The 26097-nt window shown below is 56.8% G+C and overlaps 1 long non-coding RNA gene across 1 annotated transcript; it reads left to right on the top strand.

Moving 5' to 3' along the window:
• Window positions 1-16964: 16964 nt before the first annotated feature.
• Window positions 16965-25119, top strand: LOC111773293 (uncharacterized). Its single transcript, XR_002807672.2, has 3 exons — window positions 16965-17156; window positions 19978-20141; window positions 20869-25119. It is a non-coding gene; the product is annotated as an uncharacterized lncRNA (long non-coding RNA).
• The last annotated feature ends 978 nt before the right edge of the window (window positions 25120-26097 follow it).

Raw genomic sequence — 26097 nt, 5'->3', positions numbered from 1 at the left:
TCACCCAGGTTCCCTGCACGGTGCCCACCATAGACACTCCCCTCCCATCGCTCTCCCCTTGGGAACGTGACTGATACTTCTGATCATTAACTTAAAGTCCTTCATAGGCAACTCGGTGTCTTTAGGACGAAGCCCCACGCCTTTCACAGGCACTCTTCCTGCTTCTTCAAGCAGTCCTTACTGGCCGCCAGTCCGCTCCAGCCTCAGGCCAGGATCAGCCGAGCGAGCGCTGTCTCCTCCCAGCCTTCCCCCAGGCAGCTCCTTTGCTGGAACTGGCCCGTCCCCACCCTGACCTCCCTCCTTAGCTGCTTTAATGACCCGAGTCTCGGCCCACACGTCCAGCTCAGTGGAATCCTTTCCTGATCTCTGACCAGGTGGCTGCTCTCTGAGTCCTCCCAGGGCCCACTTGTGTCTGAAGTTCACATTCCTGGACGTAAGGCCCCCGCCATCCCCGCAGCACAGACAGCTCAGGGTTGCCCTGCTGGGGAGGGCCCCCCGTGCATCAGCTTGCTCTGGAGACCCCTCTATGTGTGGGGGCTGGCTTGTTCCACTAAGGAGAGGCGGTGTCGCAGCAGGCCCCCTCTGCCAGGGGGGGCACCTGGACAGAAGGGGCTCTCGGCATAAAAGTGGAGGGGTGGCAGGCTCTGGCATCAAGAAACTTGATTTAAATTCTGGCTCCAGGCCTTTTTGGCTGGCAACCTTCAACCAATGCTCTGACCTCTTGGGCTTCCGTCTCTTCTCTGTAAAATGGGGATGGGCTTACCCTACAGTGTTGGGGGGCAACCTGTCACTCCCACCCTGCTCCCACCTGGCCCAGAGAGGAGGCAGCCTGGCCTCAGGGCTCACTGCCCTTCACCCCATGACCTGGGCAGCTCCTGACCCTGATGCTCCTCGGCGCCTAGCGCATCCGCTCCCCATGGGAGGAGAAACCCCACAGTCACCTGCTCAGCCACTGCTGGAAAGTAATGAATACAATGCGAGGCAGTCTAACCAGGAAGAGCCGGGGACACTGGTTAACCGGGGTCATCCCCTCAGACCCTAGCTGCGGACCATGTTTGGCTGGTCACTGAGATGAGGAGCAGCTGAATGGCTGGTTCGGGGGAACCACCGAGACACCGATGCTGGAGATCACGTGAGGGACGACGGCGGCGGGCTGGGAGGAGGAGGAACAGACGGGCCTGGATATAGTCTTCACAGTGAGATCCACCAGCTTCCCGTAAGCGAGGAGGTTTTCCCTGGTCAGGGCCTGGCCTCCTGCAAGCCCTCGGAAGGAGCCCGCCTCTACAAAGCTTTCCCTGCCTTCCTGGAACCCCTCCTGCACCAGCACGCGACTGCAGGATTCACCGCTATGCACTAGGCTTACCCTTCTCTCATCGTCTCCTGTGGGTGGGTTGTTTTCCTAACTAGACAGTCAAATTTGCAGGCAGGGCCCACTGCACAAATTTGTGGGTTGGCGAAATCAGTAAGAATGAGAGCGACAAACTGAGAGGAATGGTCCTGGGTATCAGGGAACTCCACAGACCACTGAGAACCTCAGTTTCTTCCTTTGGAGACTAAGGGGTTGGAGGAAGGTATAATGTTTTATTCCTGGGGCAGTGGAGGGGGCAGCCTTGGTGCTGGGCCTTATGCCCCACTCTCATCTGAATCTCCCCCTCACTCAGGCTGGTCATCTTTTCTTTCTTCCATCTTGCCGTTCAGATAGGCCCCAGCTAGCATCCCTCACCCAACGGTCACCCGGCCCCAGGAGCCTCAGACCCAAGGCTTCTCCGTGACCACAGCTGTATCCCCAATAAGAACGCCTTGCTCTGCAGACACAGGGGGACTGAAAGAGAGCAGATGGATCAGAATTTAACTGACCACGCCTAGCACCACAACCCCAGAGAATCCACACTCTGATGAAGGTGTATCCATAGCCCATCTTCAAATATAAAACCTCAAATATTGTGAGCCAAAAGGGACCTTAAAATAAGCTAATTTAAAATACACTTTGACAAACCAGAAAATTTAAAAGGCTTTGACAGATTACAGCCCGATGGTCTGCCCCCAGTCCAGCCCTCTTTCCTCCCAGCCGGATGAAAGGCTGTGTGTTCTGGTCTATGTGACTAGAACCTTCTGTCCCAGGTTGTATACTTTTGCGCGAGTCTGCCTGGAAGCGGGCTCACTTTAACGACAACAAACGGCTACCTTTGTGCACTGCGTAACACTTTTTAGCACACCTTCCATTTTTCCCCTTGAGTTGTCTCAACAAGCCCCTGGCGGCCACAGCCTCCTCCTGCAGGTGAGCCGGCAGCCTGCTCCGAGACTACACGGAGAGGGGACTGCCCCAGCCTTCCATACCGCTGCATTGGCAGAGTCAGGACTCAACCGGATGCCCCTCGCCCAATCCTGGGCTGCTCCTGACACAGCACCCCAAGTTCTGCAGGATCCCCTCGTGCTGGTGGTGTTGGATTTGGCTTGATCACGCACAACATGCAGCTTGTCCCCCGAATGACCCACAGTGCACAGCCTCATAGACCAGAGGGTAGGCAAGAGGTGGCCATGGAGAGTTACGCTGAGTGGTCCCCAAGCATCAAAGCCTTGGTCTTGGCTTGTGGCAGCCCCTTGTCCCCAACAGTGGAGCCAACACTCCCATAGACCCACCCTGATGCTACCCAAGCCCCTCATACATCTGCTTCCTCCTCTAGAAAGTGAGGATAATGAAAACGCCACCCTCACAGATCTGTCGTGAGGATTAAATGAGCTAACATATGCGACATGTGTAGAACAGTGCCTGGCCCACAGTACCTGCTGCCCGAATATTTGAGTTATCATGGCATCATATCGTTTCTTCAGACACGCGTTCATTCAGCATTTATGCTGTGCACAGCAAGCCTCACCCTTCCCACAATTAAATCGATGTTCAAGGTCCGGGAAATCGCGAGCATGAAGGTGCCAGTAGAGATGGGCTGAGCACCTGCCCCTCCCAAGGCTGGAGGCTGCAGCAAACTCTTGGGGCGGCAGCAGCCTGTGGTTTGGTTAACTCCAGGCCCTGACTCCGTGGGTCACTTACAGGGGTGCAGAAGTGCGGTGCCCACATGGACGTCACGGCTGTCTGGTCTACCTACTTTCCATCAGCAACTCCCCCCCCACCCCCACCATGGCAGCACACATCAGCTGGAATCCTGAGTTTTGGGGTTGGGGGTCACCTGCCCGGGTTCTAATCCGTATCTCTTCCTTCCATATGGCGACAAAGCTTTTTTCACCCCGTATATGGAGTTTAGGGTGGAGAAAAGGTGTTTTGAATCGATGCTATCATAAGTCGTGTCTTCTTGGGACACAACTCCCAGCAAAGGGGCTTACATCAGTAGAGAGCCCCCTTTCTCCCCGTCAAGGGAGAGGTGGCCAGAGACGGACTCCTTGCACTCATTAAGCACCTACTGCATGCAGGCCTGTGAAAGGCCCGGTCAGTCTGGGGATGCAGAAACAAAGGCAGAGCCTCAGGATGTCACCTTCGCAGGGACAGGCCAGGACACACAATCTGATGGCACAGTAGGGTTCCTGTTGTGACAGACCTGGGTCTTGGATGCTATAGGAATCCAGGGGAGGGATGCCCTTCCTGGTCTGGAACCAGGAGGAGGTTGGGGAACAGTGCCAGGAAAGGCGTCCTCAGCGGGGAGGACCTTCAGTTTATGACACAGACTCCGAGGGTCTTCGAGCTTTGAGCGAAGCTGGTCAGCCAGGCTCTCCTGGCAGAAGCTAGTTAGTGGGGGCAGGTGGCAGAGACCCCAAAGCCAAGGTCTCAACCTTGGGGCTGGTGAGAACCACCCAGAGAGCTTTGGAGCACTCCCCAGGTGGCCTGCACACTCAGCCGGGGCTGAGGGCCACCGAGCTCTGGTCACAGAGCTGTACATCCTGTGTGCTGTTCGGTCTGCTGCCCTGCTGGTTGCTTGGGGTACAGGGTGGTCCTCCCATTTCATAGAGGAGGAAGCAGACATCATGGAGGCCCAGTGACTTGGCAAACATCGTAGACGTGACAAGAGTCCAGTTTGCAAGCCCAGTGTTGCTCCTCTGCTGGCCTGAGGGCCTGGCCATGTGTGACCCACTCACAGCCAGAGACTCAGTGGGGCTGCTGCCAAGCGCATGGTTTTCGGGTTCCCCGGAACCCCTCACTTTCTAGGGGGTTACAGAGCCCTGAGTCTCCTTGGGATGAGCTGTTTCGTCATAAACCCCTCGTGGGAACTGCAAGTGGCCGAACTGCCGAGCTTAGCCCAGCTCCGTCTGGACCCAGCTTGAAATGCATGAGGGGAGGGGGTGAGTCAAGAGAGGCGAAGGCCCTGAGGGCACCGGGGCCACCGGGACCTGCCACGAGGAAGGAAGCCACTGAGATCCCTGCTGTACTCCCGAGCCCGTGCACCTCGGGAGCAGGGAGGGGACGTGCCAGGACCCCCTGTGCTGTGTTGCTGCCCTGTCCCCTGCTTCTGCTTCTGCTGTCCCCTGGCAGCCTCGTGGTCATCCCTCAGAGCAGCCCACAGCCATCTTCCGGCCTGAGAGGAGCAGAGGCCCAGACACGCACTGAGGGGAATGATTCGAGGAGACTCACAGGGGGGCAGCGGCGCAGGGACGACAAGCAGGTCCCAGAATGCTGCGTCCACGGGCCAAGGAGCGCCGAGGGCCAGTGGCCGCCTCCAGAAGCTACAGAGAGGCAAGGAAGGCCCTGCCCACACTCTGGTTTCGGACATCCAGCCTTCAGAACTGTGAGGGAGTAAATTCCCGCTGTCTTAGGTCTCCCAGTTTGTGGGACTTTGTCACGGCAGCCCCAGGAGACCGATGGCATGCTGGGCCAGGAGGGCAGGGCTCGGGGAGGCGGGGGAAGACTGTCCAGTCCACCTCCAGCAACCCCACAGCTTGTGAGGAGGCTGTGGGGGAAGATGGCGGGCTGGGGGAGACCCTTAGAGGTGAGCTAGTCTACACCCCACTCAAGAGACAGGACACAGCCCAGAGAGGGGATCGGGACAGAAGGCGGCTGGGCCACAGCCCACACCTGGGTGTTCCTTCCTGGGAAGCAGGGGGTTGTGTGCACCTCAGAAGAGAGGCCTTGTCCTCTTGGCCTTCCCAGCCCCAGGTGGTGTCTGGGACACAGAAGGGCTCAGAATAATTTGGTGGCTGTGTGCTGTCCCTAGAATGGCCAGCACTCACACGATGCCCCCTTCCCACCTCCAGCCTGGGCAGGGGGCACTTCCAGCCTCTCAGGAGCATTCTGGAGCCCCAGGGGGAGGTTTCAGACAGCCCTGCGGTGCTCCCTCCCAGAGTGTAAGCAACTTCTCAGCCAGAGGGAGGGAAGGCCTTGGCTTCCCCACCCTGGCTTGTTTCAACTGGAGAAACATATTTGTTTTAATTTAGCTTCACTTGGTCATCACTTAAATAAGTTGCCCAGCTGAAATAAGGTCATTTTCTACGCAGTCCACCCCCACACAAGGACTGAGGTCCCTGGAATGTGCAAGGAAGCCACACAGGCCACTGAGCTTGCACTGTGAGAGACTGGGTTGACCTTTCTATGAAAACACAATGTTCACGCCAGAAGCAACTTGAGATGTGGTCCTCCACTCAGCTCCTTCACAGATGAAGCCATTGAGGCCTAAAGAGCTACAAAGACTGGCTCAAGGTCACACTCAAGGTCACAAGGTCCTGAAGGAGCTGGGCGTCAGGGTCAGTGTGTCCCCCTCCGGCCTGTTGTTCTTCCCCTTTCTTCTCCAGCTACTTCACAGCCTACACCCGCTCCTATCATCAAGTTCGGGGTCCATCCTCCCACCCAGCCTCCAACTCTGGTCCTGAGGACCTCCACACCGCTCCGGAGACCCCAGGATGGCAAACAGACCTCCCGAGGCCCCGGGACCAGGTCTCAGCGCCGACCCTCTCGGCGCGGCCGCCTGTGCGCCCACCCCTCCTTCCCCGACTTGGTGCTGCAGACCTAGCTTTGGGAAGCAACCCCAGGCTGCTAAGGCAGGGCTGTGGCTGCGCGGTTGGGACGGAGGGGGTATTCTTAGCTCCCCGCCTCTTCCTCCCTTCAGCCCGCCCCCTCCATCCCGGAAACTCGAGTCCGAGTGGAGGAGGGAGGAAGAGCAAATCCCCGCCTTAGGACACGGTCCTCTGCCGCCTGCCGTGAGCCTCCGCCCGCCGCCCGAGGTTCCCGCCGCTCAGCCGGCTCCTGGGGTGCGGGCTGCGGGCTACCCGGGCGCACCGCGTTCCCCGCGCCCGCTCCCCGTCCCGCACACTCCACTCGGCCGCCCTTGACCGTGAATCGGGACCAGGGGCAACTCAGTAACCGAGAGCTCCTGTCCCTCTGCTCCGGTGGGCGGAGTGGGGGTGCCCAGCGGAGGGAGGCCGGGCACGCTCTGGACTGGGGGAGGGGGATGGCCAACAGCAGCCCAGCCCCCCACCCCCGCCCCGGGACCGGCAGCGGAGGCACTGGGCAGGAGCTGTTGGCCAGAAATGACCCCCAGACACTCACCGCCCGGTGCTCAGGGTGCGCCAGGTTCTGCCCACAGTCTTTCTGGAACCAGAGCAAGCTTCTTTTTTCCTCTGAGAGCCAGGCTCGCCGCCCGCCCCTTGCACACGTACTCACACACCCGCAAACACGCGTGCACACAGAGACACACTTGCACGCACTCACACGGCCCCCGCCGCGTTGCACAGAGCCTGCGGAGACCCTGCACGGGACGCAAGGGCTAAGCCCAGGGAGACGTGGAGGGTGGGTCTGCAGGTCTGCGGGCGACTCAGAGGCCAGAGGGGCCAGGGGACCGCAGAGAGCAGGGCTGGAGGCATTTCCAATTGCGCGAAGGGACCCGAAGGAATGGGCCCGGCTGAAGACCCTGGAGCTCAAGAGGCGGCAGCAGGGAGGCCACCCCGGAGCCGCGGGGAGGGAACGGGAAAAGAGGGTGCCCTCAGGGACGGTGGGGCGGTACGATCGACCGAGGCTGCCCTTTGCCCGCCAGGCGTCAGGGTGAGGCCAGCCGGGCGCAGGGCGGGGCGGGCGGCCAGCGCACCGCCTCCCCCACCCGCTCCGTGGGCTGCGCGCTACTGTACACCCGGCTTTGCCCAGATCCCCTCGGAGGCGGAAGATGGAAGTCGGCTTTTGTCTGACCCGGTCAGACAGAGCCGTTTTGTGGGATAAAGGCTTAACGCTCGGTGAACACGCAGAAAAAGCGCAGCGCTGGCCCTCTGACAATCCCATTGTCTGGGGCCCGAGCCCGGCGATTTGGTCTGAAAGCGCCAAGTTCATGACATTTCAAAGAGAAATGATACTGGGAGCGGGGGTGGGAAGGGGAGGGAAGGGTGTGCAGGAGAAACAAAATGCGAAAACACCCAGATAACAGTATTTGACTCCTTCCTCCCGGTGCTCCTCAGCTCCCCTCCGCCCCCATTCAGACCAAGCTCTTTCCTTCGGACGTATCTGGATGGGGGTGCCAGGCTGACAAAGTCGGGATCACCAGGGACTGCTGGTTGCAGGTGATGGTGTGAAAAGATGCCCAAATAAGCAACGTGGAAGCTTCCAGGACTATTAGCAGAGTACCAGCAGCCGTCAGCACAAACCCCCATTGTCTGCACTGCCCCACGAGATAAGAATTCGCCAAAAGGACTGTGGGTGACAAAATGAGTTTATTTTAAAAAGCTAGGGTGTTATTGTTTTCTTTCCTTTTTATTATTGTTATTACCATATCCTTTTTTAAAAACTATTTTCTGAGCCAGAGAGCAAAGGAGGTTCCATTTTTAGTGTTTAATTTGTTTGCTGTGCCTCTGCAAAAGCAAATAATTGGGGAGAGAAAGCGGAGGAGTCGGGACATGGAATGTGTTTTGTCTCCAGGAAGTTTCCCCTGAGTGATTTCGTTTGCTTTCTGTCTGGCCAGCAGGCTCTGCCCTGGACCTCCAGCACGCTGGGCCAGGCCGGCGGCCCGCCGTCCGCTCCTCGCCTTAGGCTGCCGGGGCCTCCGCAGCCCTCAGCCTGTTGGCCAGGTAAACCGTCCTTCCGAGGAACAAAACAGGGCCTTGCAGAGTCATTCTGATTCGGGGAGAAAATAGGATTAGGCCAAAGTGTCGGCAAGGGAAGTGGATTAACGGCAAGCTTCAATCCATTTTGGCATTCTTGTGCAATTTTTAATTGTACAAAGGTATCAGTTTCCCTTCCCTGGTTTTATTTAAAGAGGCTGTTTGTTTGTGCCCAAGAGGTAAATGATGAGCGATAAGGCTCTGCGTGGAATTGGAAATGTATAACCTTGCAAAATGACATTCCGCCCTGTAAAGTGTGACACGCACGGGCAGATACCGGCAGAGCGCGGACGCGGTTCTTTGTTAATGCCTCTTGCCCCCTGGCGTCCCTTTGATGGAAGGACACCCCATGTACTGCTGCAGAGGTGTCTGCCTACCGCCTCCTTCCCCGCAGGCAACCAGGGATATGACTGGAAGCAGTTTCATCTTTTAAATACCCAGACAAAGTCGGTGTTTAAAAACTTATGAACGGGGACCATAGACCATTAAACTACGGGAGGAAGGAGTTTGATGGCAAAAACCAGTTGTTTATACTATTGAAAAAATATATATCTGTACAGCATTTTGCCACATGCAAATTTAGTCTAGATTTGTTAATCAAGCTTGTGTGTGTCATAAATTAACACAATTTCTTTGGGGCGAGGCAAGGGAGCGTTTATAATTGTTTAAGTCTGAAGATTGTTTAGCGATGCACTCCGGGCCGAGGGCTGCAGTTCCCTGGGTAGCCACGGCCGGTTCAAGAACCGCTGGGAAGTCATTGAATCTGACTGTCTGGCATTTCTGAAGGTCTTTTCCAGGAGGAACTAGACAGGAAGCCAGAGGGGACAGAATCAATCCAAAAGGTTTTTGAGGTTCTGACTGAGAGTGAAACGTGTGTTTGCGGAAGCTCAAGGCCAAAGGAAAAGAAGTCAGGCAGATCAAAGTTTCCCGTTTGGGGGAGGGCTGGGAGAGAGGACGGCCGTGGGATTTCGGCTTCCATTTCAGACTCTGCAGATAGTAAAGTGGGAGGGCACGCATTTGGAATGTCAGTTTCCATAGATAACGACAGGTGTCCCCAAAAGAACCCCGCAGCCAGGACTCTGGGAAAGTTGCAACAGCGGTATGTCCGCGAGGCTTCTCTCAGCTAATAGAGGTAGATTGTTGTCTTCCTGTTGCAGGAAGGGAAGGAGAAGTCGCTTCATCTTAGGCCGGCTTTGCCTGCATTGTGTGACTGCTCTCTGAGAGCTCCCCCGGCTAAGCTGGAGAACTCCTGGGTGGTGTATTTCTACAGTGTTCTCTGGGTGATGTATTTAGGCAAACTCAAGAAGAAGTCTATAATTCCATTTTGATTAATCTGGTGAAAGGAGAGTTAGGGTTTTGTTTAATTTTAAAATTCCTTTCTCTTTCCATATTTAATGTAGATGTGTGTGTATATAAGAAGTAATGGACTTTTGCAAGACCAAATCTCGCTGATTCCGTGTTTTAATGGCTTGGTTTGTGAATTCATGCACGAGCGCCTCTTTAAAAACGAATCAATAATCTAGCTCATTGCTCAGGCTGCAGAGCTCCGGGACCTGCTATTTTCTCTTATGTGGGATAAGACCCATGACCTCTTTGGTCTAAACTCTGCTCTGGTTACTCAGTACATACACTTTCAAAGTTCTTTATCTCCATGAGACAGCTGACAGCTCTAAAGGCCTGGAGGGTCTGACCCTTTTTGCCTCCTCCTCTCCTCATCTTTAAGCTACAAAATATTTGAGGAGTTTTCCTTTACTCAAGCCCATATCCATTCCAGAGGTTTTCATTTTCCCAGGTGTGGGCATCCATACCTGAGCCTCAGAGTATGGATGCTGTGCGACAGGAGAGGGTGGAGCCGAGCACACCTGGTCCTTCTCCGCCTGCACCCCGCCCTGCTCCTCTGGCTCATTTTGCTGGAACCCTGGGCTTAACGTGATGCGGAGGGGTCCCCAGAGTGGGGCGAGTTGAACGAATGTCCGGAACGAAGAGAAGGACGGAAGAAACAACGTGGGGAAGGGGAGATGAGCAGATATGTAGAAAACATCAAAATGGCCATTCATCCGCACACCTTTATTAGGGCCTGGGGTGACTATCCCTCTCCTGATTTCCCCAGGCTCGTTCCTAACTAGCAGATGTATTTATTAAAGGGATGCTGTCCTTGTCCCTATTCAGAGCATTGTTTGTTTAGCTTGAATTTAAAAGGAAAGGTGAACATCCTCTGAAAGTCATTGAAGAGAGCAGAACAGGCCCAACTCCCTTGCCCTGGGAGGGGCAGCAGGGGGAGGAAGGGAGTGCTGTTTGCTTTAGTAATCCGGGGGACCCTGGAGAACCCAGAGGCCAGGGCTTTTCTTTCAGGCCATTTAGTCTGCACTCCTACCTCCTCATCTCCAACCCACAGACACCGCAAATAATCACCACCACCACCACTGGGCGGGTGGGCCCTCGGCCACTGTGTTTATGGCTGCATCGGCTTTGGGGCTGGCAGCCTCCAGCTGGCAGGATGGTGGTCTGCACCCCAGACCCAAGCTCGAATGATCCAGGGCTCAGGGTCTGGACAGGAGCTGGGCGATGGCTGTAGGGCGGCGGGGCAGGGGAGCCGAGCTGCTTCCAGGAACCGAGTGCTGGCTGATTACCGAGGGGCTGGGGGTTCCAGGCGGCCAATGGGCCCTCACCGGCAAAGGCCCTCTCGGGCTGCCCTCCTCCCATGCCCTGCATCAGGCCTGAGCCTGCGCTCCTGGCCCTAGGGGTGGTCTGGTTTTTTTAGGGGGAGAAGAGGAAGTTTGGAGATGTGAAGTGGTGCGCTAGCAGAAGTTCAGGAAATGTTAGGAGACACTAATATGCGTCTTGACAAGAATTCAGCCCCAGAGCCAAGGAGGCTAGTTGAGCCAGATTTTAAGGAAGCAGACAGATGTGTGCTGGGACAAGAAGGGACATCTTGTTAAGTCTGCAGGGTCGACGCTTTGAGGTGGCCCCCACATTGGACACCTCCTTCCTTTGCAGGCCTGAAGGATGGCACTGAGCACACAAGAGGCTCAGGAGGTCCAATGAACCGTGCAATTCCAATTCCTGCTTCCCACTGCCAGCCTGTTGAGGGGAAAGGGGATAAAACCCACGCTGCATCACAAACCCGTTTATGAGGTGGGGGCCCTCGAATAGAAAGGGAGAAACAGGAGGCCTTGGAAACCCACCACCTTAGTGATGAGAGATGGAGATGCGCAAATTCATTTCCAATAGACTGCTGTAAAAATAGGTTTGGAGGAGAACAAAGCGAAAAGTGCCAATGTTTGTAAGTGTACCTATTTGTGTAATGTCTGTCTTCTCTAAACATGGCTTCATTAGATGTCTTAAAACCCCCGAATTGAGCAGAGTCCAAAAGCTGTCTCTTGGCCAAGTTCGCACACATCGGTTCCCTCCCTGGGCATCCCCATGCATTTTATTTATCCTTCAGTTTATTCAAACTTATTTTTGAGCCACGTGAAGGCAGTTTTATTTGGCTAGTAAAGATTGTGTTTAACTCATTCAGTATGCATTGTAAAAGTTTCGCAGTCAAATGCCAGCCCGAATTCCAAATTGGGAAGTTAAATATTTGTTTTTAATTTTCTGGCTCAAAAATGTTAACTAACAGAAATGATTCTTTCTGCTCTAATGTGCTTGCATAAATGGGGTTGTTCTTAGACCGGTCCCCTAAAACAACATTTGCTTCCTGACAGATTGTGTTGAAATTTTAGAAGAAATTTTAATACGTATAAATAAAAAACAAGTGATTGACCTTAGAGTGTTTGGGTACAAAGGCTTATAGGAGGCAAGACTATGAGGACACAGCATTCATATTATTATTTATAGCTTGAGTATAGACAAGTTTAAGTAAAAGAATGTATTTTGGTGGGAAATTGTAAAAGACCTTGTTTTACAGAAAATATTGGAACCAAAGCCCCCTTAATGGTTCTCCTTTTTATTATGATAATTGGAGATTGAATAAGTTACTGAACATTTGGAATTTTGTAAAGAATTTCAAGGCTTAATTTGCCAAATATTTTAGCTTTGTTGTATTCTTTTGTGTTTACCTATTTATACACGCCACTTTCTTAAATTCGGCAAATTGCTCTTTTCTTCACTGAGTCCAACTAAATGACAGAGAATACGAATAGGTTTGGAGAGCACCTCACACAGAGCCCGCACACCGTTGGGAATGGAACCAGAGAAAACCACCAGGTCTATTTCCAGGTATGTCACATTGCAAACAGCGTAAAACACCTGCTCAAACGCAGACTCTCGTATGATGGTGAAAATGAACCGTCTGACCTAAACCAAGGTGGGGTCCATTAGAAAGAATCAGTACGCCAGCAGTCCTCACATCTGACTTTTTAAAAGTGTGCTTTTGGGGGAATAGATACATCTAAAACTTGGGGAGACGAGGAATGCCTAACAACCACAATGACCAAGTAAGAATGGTGGCTTGACTAGTATGCCATTTTCTTCCTGTCTGCTTTATCCTCTAGTGTCTATAGGAAGCAAAGATGCCTCCTACCTTTGTTTGGGTCCCCAACAGCGACCAGCAGAAGAGAACAAGGGAAGCTCACTACCGTTTCTTGTGGGACACACACCACGGACCCACCCTTCCCCCAAACTTGGTGTTAACTCCCATAAGGAAATGCCCACTGCACCTCCTAGAGTGACTTGAACCGCTGGCATCTCTCTTCAGCCAGGTGAGGTTTGTGTGAGGTCTGCCCTGTACGCATCCACACGCCTCCCGCATGAGGCACGGGCATAGAAGGCGGCCATACATCATCAGAGCTACACAGGTTTGAGTGGGTCCAACACAGCTTGACTCCACAAACCTCCTCTGCCCCTCTTCCCTCCTGTGGGAACCCTGGGAAGAAAAGGAAAGAGACACAGCTTTCTGTTTTCCCAGGTGGGCAAGGATGGAGTGGCTTCTAGGGGACAAGTCATTTCCTTTCACCAAACTCAGGGATTTAGCAGGACACCAGGTAATTCGTTCAGTTACATAATGTGGCCAAGGCCATCTTAAATGTACCAGAATAAACTTCTCGGATGGGTTCTCCACCTCCTTACCCATCTCTGAGCTCCAGGAGCACCGAGGGGAAGCCCTCACTGCGCGGAGCTAAGGCAGGCTTCCCTCTCCGGGCATTGCGTTTCCTGGATCATTTTGAGTCTCCTCCCCGATGTGCTGGATGCTTACCTGGAGACTCAGCAAGTCCTGCGTACTCCCACTCCTGTCCTGGTGAGGATGGAGACCAGGAGACCTGTCCCAGCGGGAAGGGACAAAGGGGCATTTTCCTTTTAAAATTTTACTTAATGCCTCCTCTCGAAAACAGCGGGAGGATAGGGTCGACAGCGATCTTCCCTATTAGCTCTCCACTCTGGTAGCCATCCCCTTGGCTGGAGAGCCCTGGATTTTCAAGGCCACCTTACCCTGCCGCCACGTCCCCACACTGTCTGAAACGCTGCTGAGAGACTTGGCTGAATCAAGCTGCGTTTGCTGCCAGCACAGGGACTCTGGGTGTGGGCGTGTCGTGTGCGCACGGGGACGGGTGTGTGCTAGGCCGGTGTGCTGCTTCTCCGGATGGAGACCCATTTCTCTGCTTTCGGCAGCCCGGCAGTTTCAAGGGGAAACTGGTCCAAGGGAAAAGAAGAAAGACGATTAGGACTTGTCGGGGTGCCTGCACTTTCCCACCTTCCCTAAGTGACCTTTACGCCCGTCGCCACGAACAAGTCAACAGTATTGATTAGGCTCTGCGCTGCGTTCCACGGAGCCCCGCTCTGCTGTGCAAAATGAACCATTAGTGGACGCTATTGACCAAGCGCGCTGGCGGCCTCTCCCCATTCACATGTCCCCGCGTAATGAATTCGTCCATTTAGAAACATTACAAGGAATATTGGAGATTGACTGCCAGAGGAAGTGACACTTGACCCTTGCATCCTGCGCCCCGGAGGGGACAACCGCCCGATTTCAAAATAGCAGTCCCAGAGCAGCGCCGCCCCCCCGAGCCTCTCCGGGTCTCCTTCCCTCTCCAGGTCCCCTTCCTCGCCCCTCCCGCCTTGCACGCCGCGTTCCCTGTTCGACACCTCTCGCAGCCGCGTTTCAATCAAACTCACTGGGACGGCACCGAGCAGGCGCCAGGGACAAGAAACAGGGCGCGGGCGACAACGCGCGAACAAGCCGAGCCGCGCGCTCCAGCGCCCCGTTCACACGCGCTGTGCTCGCGGGGACCGCCACCCGGCCGCGCAGCCTGCGAAAAGAGCTGGGGCCACAGGGGCGCCCCCGGGACTCAGGGACGGCCCGCTCGCGCGCCCCTTGCTCCAGTCTGGGCGGCTCTGGGGCGCTTCCTCTTGGGGAGCCGGGACTGGGGGCCTGGGAGGGGACAGAAGGCACCTCGCCCCCTAACCGCCGTCCTCCCCGGTTCGATTCCCAGGGACCGGAGCGAATAGCCCACCGAGAGGCAGGGAGGGAGGAGAGAAAGGGAACGAAAGAGAGGAGACAGGGAGGGAAAGAGATCCTTGGTGCCGCAAACGCCCCGCGCCCTGGGCGAGGCCGCGGAGGCTCTGAAACCTCGGAGCGCGGATTTGGGGCACCGGGGACAATCACAGCCGTAATCAGGGCGCCAAACTGTGCATCTTAATCTTGAGGTCGGGGCGGCCGGGTGTGGCTGGAGCGCGCGGAGCCCGGGACTCAGGGTCGGTTGCTCTCGCGCAGGCGGCGTGGACCCGCCACGGTCGCTCGGCACGGAAGTCGGGCTGCGCCTTTTGTTCTGGCCAGTGGCCGTAATTTAACATAAAATGCCTATTAGAATTACTGCCGCTGCAACACGAGTTTCTCCTTGTTTTGCCACCAACTAACAGGATTAGCCAACAAGAGCGAGATTTCAAATTAACCATAAAAATTACAAATTGCAATTCATTTAGCTGCCCATTTGCTACATTAAAAAACATAAACAAATGAGTCTGTGTATTCGGAGGGTTGAAACGCCCGCCAGGAGGCCTGAGTAGTTGAACTCAGGCCTCGGGACCTGAAAGTCAGGGCTCCGGCGCCGGGAGCCCACGGCGCGGAATTTGTACTGTCCTCCGAGGGACATAGAGGCAGTCTGGGCTCAGAGGTCATTCATTCGGGGGACTTAGGACGAGGAAGGCGGCCGCTAAGCCCGAGCATTTTTAGCATGTGAGTTGTCCCCTAGGAAGGGGCTGTGTGGGGAAGTGTGGGGCGCGGAGGGGTGGTCTCGGGGAGGGGGCTGGGCCCAAACCGAGCTGTTTGGAAGCAAAGCCGGGGAAAAAACAGCAAACGTGATTTGCAAAATTCCAGGGTGGCAGCGATTCTCGTTTAGTGCCTGGAGGCTGAGGAATGGGACCCTGGTGAAATTTGCGCCGCGTTCGGAAGGGGATCTGCTTTAGCCACACCGTTAATTCCAGTCGTTTGCGCAGGCCCCTCGGCGTTTATTGGGGAGCAGGCCATTCCTCTGGCTTTGTCGAGTGGATGTGTGGGGCCGAGGTGGCCTTTAAAATCCAATTTCTGCCTTCGCTATCATTGGCTTTTCGTGTTACAGATGCCCAGAATCCCAAAATTTTGTCTGAGCAGTAGAGTCAGCGGGAGGCCTGATTTATGGCGAAACGATGGGTCGCGCGGGCGAGCAAAGAGGGATTCCGGCTTTGCTGGGGGAGGCGGATGCGGCAGGCGTTTTCCGTCTTTCCCCCTTGGGCAAACATCACTCGGAGGAAAACTGACCAGGCTTCGCTCCCACCAGGTTGTCTTTTTGTTTAGTTCGGGGGATTTCGTTCCTAAACCTGACAGTCCTTAGTAAGTCAGGGACACGCGCTTTGCTTTCCTCCTCTCTGCAGCAGGGACCAGGCCTCCCAAGGGAGGGGGCGTTGCCCCCGCCGCGCGCGATCGGCAGGGGGCGCGCTGGGACGCCGGCCCCGCGGGCTGCGGTGGGTGGGGCGCCTGGAGATTCTCTCCCCGGGGAGAAGGGACCCCCGCAAGTTGGCCTGCGCCCGACGGGGTTCTCCTAGACCGCGTGGGCACCTGCCCCGCGGGGCACTTCCCGCAATGGGGGGTGTGCGCGCCCTGGGCGCGGGCGAGGAGAACCGGGCAGGGAACGCTGTTTAAGTCGCGGAGGCGGGGGGGGGGGGGGGGGGGGGGTGGTGAGGAACCTGGGGCTTCGGGACTGGAGCTGGAGCGCGCGCAATGGGGCCCCGCTCCCGTGCCCGTGTTGTCCCAGGATCGGAAGAAAGAGCGCTAGGTTCCCCTGGCCGCCTCACAGGCGCGCACCCTAGTTCTTGCTGGACACACATTCTCGGGCACTTTCCCACCCCTGCCCTAAACCCCTGGCCAAGTCCAGAGGCGGACGTGCCTTCTCCCTAGAATGTTCTCGAATAAATTCGGAACAAGTCGTCAGATTCCACCCGAGTGCAGGCCTCCATGAGTAACGTTGGAGCAAGGAGGACTGGGGAAGGGGGATGAGAGGCTAGGAGGACACTTGGGGGTGCCCAGGGGACCCTGCGTGGCGCTGGCGCCGCTGTCCTATCCAATCTGACCTTTCTCGCCCTCCCGATCCTGCTCAACGGTCGGGTGGGCCCACTGAGAGGGCTCCTCCAGCGCGGGGAGGCCGGGACGCAGGAGTGCAGACTTTCCCAGAAGCTCTGCGGAGCTGTGGGGCGGTTGGCATTGCGGCGGGCGAGGCCTGGTGCCTCTGATGGCTCTCAGGTAAGGGTGGGCCGAGCGGGGGTGCGCCCGCACCGGGCGGAGCGACGCGCCCTAACCCCCCAGGCTCCGCAGCTGTCCGCCCTCGGCCGGCCAACGTGCCCCATGAGAGAGGGGCGCGCCCAGCCCGAACTCCGCGCGGCGCCCTGCGCGGGCCCTGGAAAAGGAAGTGAGGCGGCCAAGCGGGCCAGGAAATTGTTTTCCTGTTCTCCTGGCGCGCGTTATCATCCTCGCACACGGAGCCAGAAGACACAAAGGGGAGTTTGCTCTTTAACTCTCGGCCAACAGCCGCCGATCAGATTCCGTTTCATTTTCCTCCCCTTCGTCTGCGCTCGCTATGATCCAGTTCCTTGGCGCAGGGAGCGGGGAGACGCCTTTGTTCGGCTGACAAAGACCGGAAAGCTCGCCAGCGGGGTCGTCGCAGGTCAGAGGGGGTCCCCCGCGTCCCACTGCAGGTTTGGGGCTGCTGGGCTGAACCCTCGCGGATGGGTTAGGGGCATTTCCTCAGATCCTGACAGTTCTTTTGGGGCCTCAAACTGTTCTCTTGAGCTTGCCAGGATCCTTCCAGAATCCTAGCAAAAATACCTCACCCATGCAAAACAGGGCCTTTGGAGGGTGGGGAGGGGGAGGACTGAGGGGTCTGGGCGTCAATCCTGTGGTCACAGGAGGAGTGGGCTCCCCAGCTCCAGGCAGACTGTGGGCAGTGGCTGGGGACTGGAACCGTGGCCGCGTTTATAACAATGACCAAGGTTCATGGAGAGCTCCAGGGCCCTGGTGGCTTTTCAGCATTCCACGTGGATTCTTTTATTTACTCCTTCCAACCACCTCATGAAATAGGTACATTTGTTATCTCCACTGGGCCTATGAGGAGCCTGAGGCAGAAAGAGGTTTAATACCTTTTCCAAGGTCACACGACTAGTAAGTGGCAGGAATATGACCAAGATCCACCTCTAGAACTGCCAGACCCTGAAAACCCCCACATGGGTCTGCTCTGTGCCCACCCTGTAGACCCCCCATGGGCCTGCTCTGTGCCCGCCCTGCAGACCTCCCATGGGCCTGCTCTGTGGCCGCCCTGCAGCCCTCCGTGGCTGCTCTGTGCTTTTGGTCTCAGGTTACTGGCCTGTAAAATGAAGATGATCAGCCAATTCCTCTTACTTCAACCTGGGGTGAAGCCCAGACGCAAGGGGATGAATGAAGACTCTGAAAAGTATAAATACCTTAACATCTGAAGTCTGCTCACAGTGCAGCCCAACGGCATGTTTGCAGCCCGAATGACCCAGCGAGGGCTGGGCTCCCCTCTGCAGTTGCTGTGGTCCCCCCTTCAGAGCAATGGGGCCACTGCCAGGCAGGGCTTAGCACTTTGATGAATTTGAAACTGTTGAAGTGATCAAAGAATGTCTGTGGGAGTTTCACGATTACTCAGTGAGTCACAGAGCCGGGATGACAAGAGGGGTGGTGAGATGAGTCCCGCAGGAGGAACGATGCTGGAATCACAGAGATGCTTGATCACCAGCAATCAACGAATTTTATGCAGCACCTGCTCTGGGCCACGTCTGCGCTTGGTGCTCTGGGGACATGTGACGTGTAGGCACTGTGGCCCCCAAAGCTGAGGCGGCGTTTGTTCTGTCCTCAAAGAAGGGGCCCCCAAGCATAGCCTCCCAGTCACAGCTTAACACAAACGCAGCTCCAACAGGCCTATCTAGAACCTTCTGCACTATGCAAAAGAGCCTGCTTGTGTCTCGCTACCCCTTTGCACTGTCAACGTTGTCTGAACAGCTTCTCTCCCCTTTGCGCCTGGATCCCTGCGCCGCGTGCTGGCTGGGCTGCACCTCCCGGGCTGCAGTGTGTCCCATCCCTTACGAGTGAGTGGACCACAAGAGAGGGATGGTAGCTATGGGACATACAGATGGATGTGTGTGCACAAGACAGTCACGCTCTGGAACATTCCCTAGACCCTTTACAAAACTTGGGGGGTCTGAGTGCAGTGCTGCCCAGTATAGCCCCTCTGGTTCCCGGTGTGGATTTACCTCCAACCCTCCTGCACCCACCCTACCTGAGTCCCGGCCTCTCAGGACCACACCCACAGACGGACAGAAGCCCTCTCTGGTCTGGGAAACAAGAATCCCCCCACTTCCCACTATTCCAAGTTCGCGGTGTATCCTCTGTGGATGTAAGAAGTCTGGCTGGGGTGGATGCCGTGGAGAAGACAGCGGCGGCCATGGAGAAATGAGCGGTGGAGCACAGGTGGAGGCAAGTCTTTCCCGGGCATCGCTTGGGACCGGAAGTGCCTGCACACACATCTCCATTTTCTAGATTGAGAAATGAGATCCTAGAAAGACTAAATGAGCAACTCTCAGGATGCCAACCAGGGGCCTGGAAGAGGGGAGTCCAGTCGGCTCATACTCGTAAGTGCCCTGGGATGGCCCCTCTCTGCACCCGGCATCTCACTCACCTCTTTCTAAGGGCAGCCCACCCCCAGCCTGGAAGGTGGGTTCTGTTCCCACTCTGCCTGCTTTATAGGTGAGAAACCCGAGGCACCATGAGTTTTGGGGACTTGCCCAATGTCACACCACCTTGTAAATGGTGGGGCCCTGATTTGTCACCTGACCTGCATGGTGCCACCTCCCACAAAGACGCCTGTCCCGAGGAGGAGCCCGCCGTCCACTGTGGACTGACGAGGAGAGCCAAGAGAAGGGGCAGAGGAAGGTGCAGCCACGCACCCGGCTGCTGGAACCCAGACCCCTGAGGGTTACCTCAGAGCCCCCGTGCCCCGTCCCTGAGGCTTGATGAAGGACGCCTCAAATCCTCCCAGATGAAAGGGCGCAGCTGGCCCCACATGCCGCCCGGCCCGGAGGAAGCCCAGATGCTGACCCTGCGCCCGCTCCCCCTTGTCCGCAGCTTTGATCTAATGAGTCTTAATCCCCACTGGCGACCTGGCCTCCGTCCATCTGTTTCCGTCCACTCTCCGGGCAGCACACCAGCCTCTTTGGGAGTCTTTGGCCTAAACACCTGTTCCCACCAGCGACTCTTGTTCCCGAAACCTTCCGCCTTCCTGCAGGGTGTCACAGACACAGCTGGAACGAGGCTGTCACCACCCCCCGAGTAAGTGTCCCCAAACCATCAAGAAAAAGTACATTTATACCCTGCAGTGAGAAGCCAGGAGGCGTGTTTAATAAGCGATTGGATGATTCCTCCAAAGCGGGTACAATAACCTGAAAAGTTGAGATGCTTTCTTATCTCCCTAGGAAAACAAAAGGTTTTGCTGTAGTTCATTCCACGACATTGCGACCCAAATGCCGACCAGTGGAGGCTCAGGAACCTGCCCGGCTGTGGCCTGGAGCGTGGCTTTGGTGCCCAGCAGATCTGGTCTGGAGCCCAGCCCTCCTGCTCACCAGCTGTGTGGCCTTGGGTAAGTCTCCTAGTCTCTCTGAGCCTTGTTCTCCCACCTTCAAGTTGGGGCATTGGTAGTCACCAGAGAGTTGCTGTGACGAAACATGAGAGAACGTAAATAAAACGCTGAGGATATGATCCGCGTCACTGCCGCTTCCTTCTGGCTGCTCTTGAGGGCTCAGGGAAGCCCATACTGACGCATGGACCTGACGGGGGCATCAGGCCTGGCTGGAGGAGGGGAGGAGAGGAAGCAGGCAGAGGGCAGCAGGTGGAGAGGCAGCACGGGCGGGCGAGGAGAGGTGCTGGGCCTCGGCCTTCCCGGCACTTTCTCTCAGGTGCACCCGTGGCCACCCAGTCCACTCCTGTCCCCCTCCCGCATGCTGACAGAATCCGCCGGACGTTTTGGCTGCCTCAGGGGCTGGCTTCACTCCCTGTGGGTCTGTGCTCCCCCGCGAGCCCCGGGGCTCAGTGCCCGCTCCTCCCTGTCCTTATTGCCTGTGTTGGGCAGAGCTTCCGCACCCTCCCCAGGACAAGCCCCGAGGGCACCCCTCACCCGCCCGGCTTGGAAACGGCACCCCAGCTGCCTAGATGGCAAAACCGCATTTCACTCAGGGTCCAGGTGCCAAAGCTTCAGAGCTGCCGGGGATGGAGAAACCGTGATGCAGTTCGGGGAAATTACCTGCTTCAAATGAGTTCTTCGTTATCCAAAGCCCAAGTAAAGGGGTGAATTCTCTTTTATCCAATAGACGGAAGCAGCGGTTTCTGAACTGGCCCACAGAGAAACGGGCCCGTTCCTGCACCTCCTTAGTGGACCCTCGAGGTGGCGCTGGTGAACGGGACAGCATCTCTGTGAGTGAGAGGGGGACTCTACTTCCTGGGGTCATATGCCTCCTCCCTCCCCCCCCCCCCCCCCCCCCCCCCCAGTATCAGCTCTGATCCCCTGCTTCCTGCCTTTGGACCCTGTGTAATCTCACTCTCGTCTACAAGAAATGAAAACCCGTGGGCGTGTCTCCTGGCCCTCCCACTTCTGGGGTCATATTCACCAAGCCTCCAATGACTTTTCCTGGGAGAAGACCCTCTTGACATCAACTCCATCTAGAGTTGCAAAATTAAAGCCTAAATTAAAAGGGGCCAAGCTCTCGCTGTGAAGGGGAAGCACCTGCAGGGCTGGGGTCTGGGGAGGCGAGGAGCCTTTGAAGCGTGGGAGCCAAGCACCTTCTCACCTTGCAGGTGACAAATGGATTTTCATTCAGAGAAAATCCAATCCCTTGAGAGGGTGCCTACTGTGAGAAGAAGGTTGGGGCAGAGTGCTGAAGTCTGGTCTGTGTGCGACAGGAGAGGCAGCTTCCCAGTTAGGGACGTTGGGCGGAGGCATGGGCAGATGAGAGCAGTGCTGGTCAGATGCCGGGGCGCCCCTCCCCTCCAGGGAGCGCCCTGCAACAGAAGGCCTGGGGACAGCTCTGCTTCAGGAACACGCTAACTCCACCCTCCGTTCAATGTCCCCCGGGGGCGTTTGAATAGAAACATAGTCTATCAATGCAGAGTGCTTCTTGAGGTCCCTGGAGGTGCCCCTCGTGGCACCTGAGGGGCTGTGTGCCCAGCAGGCCTCCTGCTCACAGCCGGTCCACTCCTGATGGTTCTCCTGGAGCGTGTGCTTCCCGAGGGCAGAGCCACCTCTCAGTCCCGTCTGATATGTGACCAAATGAGGCCTGAATTGGAGAAGCATCCGATTTTGGAAGCGCTTCTGGTTTTTGTGATCGCCTGTGCCATCTTAGGTGGACTCAGGATGTCTGGTGTCTCTGCTCCTTCCTGGACGGGGTCCGTGGTCTTTCCTGGAGACCGGCAGCCTGGCCTTGCTCACTTCGGCTTCTGGAGCTGTCGGAAGGTCTGGAAGAAGACCGTGCTCTGCTGGACTCGTCGCATGTCTGGTTTACCCGGCGTGCTGGACATGCTTTAACAGTCAACAGTAACCCAGCTCTGGTCGAGTTAAGTCATGAATTCACCCGGAGGCGCTGGGAGAAGACAGAAAGCAAGGGCTAAGGAAGAGGGGAGGGTGGGGTAGAAATGGGGCTTGCCTCTTTCCTGCAGCCTGGGGCTCTTTCCCCCTTCGGATGGGGCTCTGTGGGCATGGGGTGGATGGCAGGCAGCTCTGGATGATTCTGCTGTATGGTGGGTGCCAGGCACCCTGGATACTTCTAACTCAGTGGGGCCCCAAACTCCTGGTGCTCAGGAGGGTGCCGGGAAGGATGACCCGCGGCCTCTCCTTCAGTTCTCAGTCACCCATTACCTGATCACGGCTTCTCCTGCAAACACGCACTTTGTGTGGACTGAGTGCTGCACTGTCCGGACACTAGACGTCCATCCGAGGTGACAATCATAGAGGGAGACACGAGTGCTGATGGAGCTAAGAGCCAGGCACGCTGGGCGTGCCCGGGAGGGGAAAAGGGTCTGTAATAGGTTGGGGGGTGGTCCCGGCACCATGAGCCAGCACCAGTCCAGGAACCCGAGGGGTCGGTGTGGGCCCTGCCCTGTGTGACCCCGGGCAAGACAGTAACGTCCTCCATAACCCTGACGGGGCGAACCGGGTGGCCTCTTGTCTCCCTTGGAAGATGCAGCGAGAGCTTTGGGTCTGGAGGGCAACAGAGAGGTGATCGCTTGCTCTAGCTTTCCATTTTCCAGACAAGACCAAGAGAGGTGGCGTTCCCCTGGGGAGTGGCTGCGTGCGAGTCCCAGGGGCCTGCATTTTTGCCCCCGGCTGGCTCTGGTTCCAGAGGACGCAGCTCAGCACTGCATCCCACTTTGGGGTTTCCAGCTTGCCCCTCCCATAGATGAGGCAGAGAGGTCTGGTGGCGGGGTGGGGGGCGGGGGGGTCTTGAGCAGAGCATGCTTGTACTGGGGCGAATGGTGTCGCCTAAAATCCTAGCCTTCCCAGAACCTCAGAATGTGACCTCATTTGGAATAGTGTCTTTGCAGGTGTCATTCATTAGAGTGAGATGAGGTCATGGAGGAGTAGGGGCCCTACATACACCGACTGGTGTCTTTATAAGAAGAGGACACAGAGAGACACCCAGAGAATGAGGCCATGTGACGGCAGAGGCAGGGATGGGGGTGACACGTCTACCATCGAGGATGGCCAGCTACCAGCGGAAGGATCCTCTCCACAGGGTTGGGCGGGAGCGTGGCCCTGCCCGCACCTCCATCTCCGACTCCAGCCTCCAGAGCGTGAGAGAACGTGTTTCTGCCGCCTGGGCTGCCCAGCCTGTGGGACTTTGCTCCAGCAGCCTCAGGAACCTCCCACGATGCTGAGGGGCGTGGCAGGGGCTGGTGAAGTGCATGGGACGAAGGGGCAGCGAGGCACGGCTCCAGGGTCCCCCTCCCAGCCGGCCAGGAGGCACTGTGGTCTCTGTGACCCCCGGTGCGTCCTCAGCTGCCGGATGAAGGGTGGATGCAGGCCCGAGGGTGAGGGTGGGACATGAGGATGCTGGAGCTCCCTCTGCCTTCCCACTCCTGGCCTGGAGAGGGTCACCATGTGCCCTGTGGGGCCCCGGGGAAGCCCCAGCATGGTCAGGAGGCAGAGGGTAGGCGTGAGGGGACAGCCACGGCCACAGGCCCATTGGGGTTTCTGGCGGACAGGCAGGGCGGGGAGCACAGCTCAGGCCTGGCCAGCTCACACCTTCCCGGGGGCTTGCCTGGTGGAGGAGGTGGCCCTGGGCTGGCTGCACCCGCAGGCCCTTTGCTGTGTCTCAGAAATGCCAGCCAGGCTCTCCCCAGCCAGAAGGGTTTGAAAGACATCAAACATCGTCACATACAGAAAAATATCTATGTACACATGCTGCGCACACACTGCACAGCTCTTGCCCGTCTGCTCTTACTCTTGCCGAGCTGCAGCCGAGCAGGGCTGCCGAGTCCCCACTTCCCTTGCGTCACACGGTGGCGGCTGTGGCCTCGAGGAGCTCTGCCCTCCAGTGGAGGGAGGGAGAGCAGGGCCGGGAGAGCGGCTTCGAGGGGCCGAGGGCAAGTGAGGCCCGGGGGCGTGTCCGCGGCTTTCCCTTTCTCTGCAATGCTTTGCTCGCACACCAGTGTCACAGCTTCACGGGAGCTCCGTGCCCACGGTCAGAGACCACGGGGGTCCTCGCCTGGCACCTGAGGACGTGACTTTGCTGCCCATCTGCTGCTGCCCGCTGCCCCCTCCTCCCGTGCGTGCTTAGAGCAGGGAGAGCCAGCCGCGTGACCTTGAACAGGAACACAGCTTCGCAATGTGCCAGGCTCCCTTCCAGGGGACGGGGGGTCTGGCTGCACATCTGTCTGGAAATATGTGGATGAAAGGAGCGGCTGCCCATGCAATGACAGCACAGCCGCGAGGTGGCAGGAGACAGCCCGGCACGCCGTGCCTCCCAGCGCTGGTCCCTCAGCAGCCTGACTGCGGGGGGCTTCAGGAGGGACAGGCGGCCAAGCGAGGGGGAGGAGGAGGGGGGCGCAGGACGGGCCCACCCCACCCGGCCTCTTCCCCGCCACCCTCCCTTCCTCCCTCTCCCTTCTTCCTGACTCTCCCTTTCCTCTCCCCGTTCTTCGTCCCTGCGGACGGACCGCAGGCGCTGGGGGCGGAGGTGGGTTTAGCAAGGTGTGCTCTTCTTTGTCTGCTGTGTATCGCTGGGCCCGCAGCACCTTACAGAAATGACTGAAACTGTCACCCATGGCCAGCATACGGAGGTCTCCCTGTGCCCAATGATGCCCCCACCCAGAGTGGAGCACCCCTTTGGAGTGACAAGGAGCTTCCACCTGGTCCAGACCTCAGAGTGGGTGATTCCTCGTGTTCCTGGGAATATTGGTTTCTCCGGATGTTGATGTTGTGTGTCCTGCAGAAAGGAAGGGGGAGGTTTCCGTAGAAGGAGGCGGGGGTTCCACCCTCTGCGGCCTCCTCCTGGAGGTTAACACGCTCACGTCACCTGTTACAGCCTCTAATGGGAAATAAAGAAACTGGTGTGGTTTTATTTTAACCAGGCGTTTTTCCCTGGAATCTTTTCCCCTGTACGCCTGCCGAACCTTAGCATCTGGTGTTCTGGACACTTTGGGAGAATCCTCTTTATAGCATGGAGGGGAGGTGGTCTGGGAGCAAATCAACAGTGCCTATGGTTCCCACTTTTGTGACCCAATAACCAAGCAGCGAAAGGTTTGGAAAGTTCTAAACTGGGCCAGCTCCCGGGGGAATGCAGAAGTGGAGACGGTTTGTCATCAGTGCCCATAGCTCCCTTTTGTCCACTTCTTCCCTGGCAGTGACTGCTCTCCCTGCACTGCTCAGATACCCTGTGCTCTGATTCTGCCCACCTTTCCTCTCCTTGAAATTATCTTTCATGACCAGGATAGAAATCTTGTTTATACTAATGTGTGAAGGACTAACCTGCTGGTATTGTTTAAATTAGGTGTGAGCAGGAGGCTTTGTCCACACCGCCCACAGACCCTGGCATCTCTGCCTTTCAGCAGAGGACCAGCCCCCTATTTGCCTTAAGTCAAAGCCATGCTCTCTAACAACAGAATTTCAAATACTAGAAAGTTGCTTAGAAGCATAATCTATTTGTGGACGCAAGCGTTCATTCAGCAAGTGTGATGCAGCCCCGACTCTGAGGGGACCCAGTCCTGTTCTAGGTGAAGATCATACATCGGCGAGCAAGACAGACACAGCCCCTGGGGCTTAATTTCCAGCGTGGGAGACAGAGAAAGCCGAGGTGTCGAGGTGACGCGCATTTAATCTCAGCAGAGCGTGGCTTCAGGCTAAGTGAGAAACAAGCGTCAGGAAAATGCTGCCGGAGCCCGAAGAAGGACCCGGAGAGAGAGTCGCAGATGCTCAGATCTGGGGCGTGGCGGGTGCTCTCTGCTGTGGCCAGATGAGAAAGTCCCGTGGCCTTGTGGCCGCAGACGGTCTCTGCTGGGGTGTTCTTCTCTGCCTTCTCACAGCCCTGTGAGATGGAAGCACGGTG

This window comes from Equus caballus, chromosome 4 (genome assembly GCF_041296265.1).
Source record: "Equus caballus isolate H_3958 breed thoroughbred chromosome 4, TB-T2T, whole genome shotgun sequence".
In the NCBI taxonomy this organism is placed as follows: domain Eukaryota; kingdom Metazoa; phylum Chordata; class Mammalia; order Perissodactyla; family Equidae; genus Equus; species Equus caballus.
Note: the sequence above shows the minus strand (reverse complement) of the source record. Positions and strands in the feature narration are given on the sequence as shown.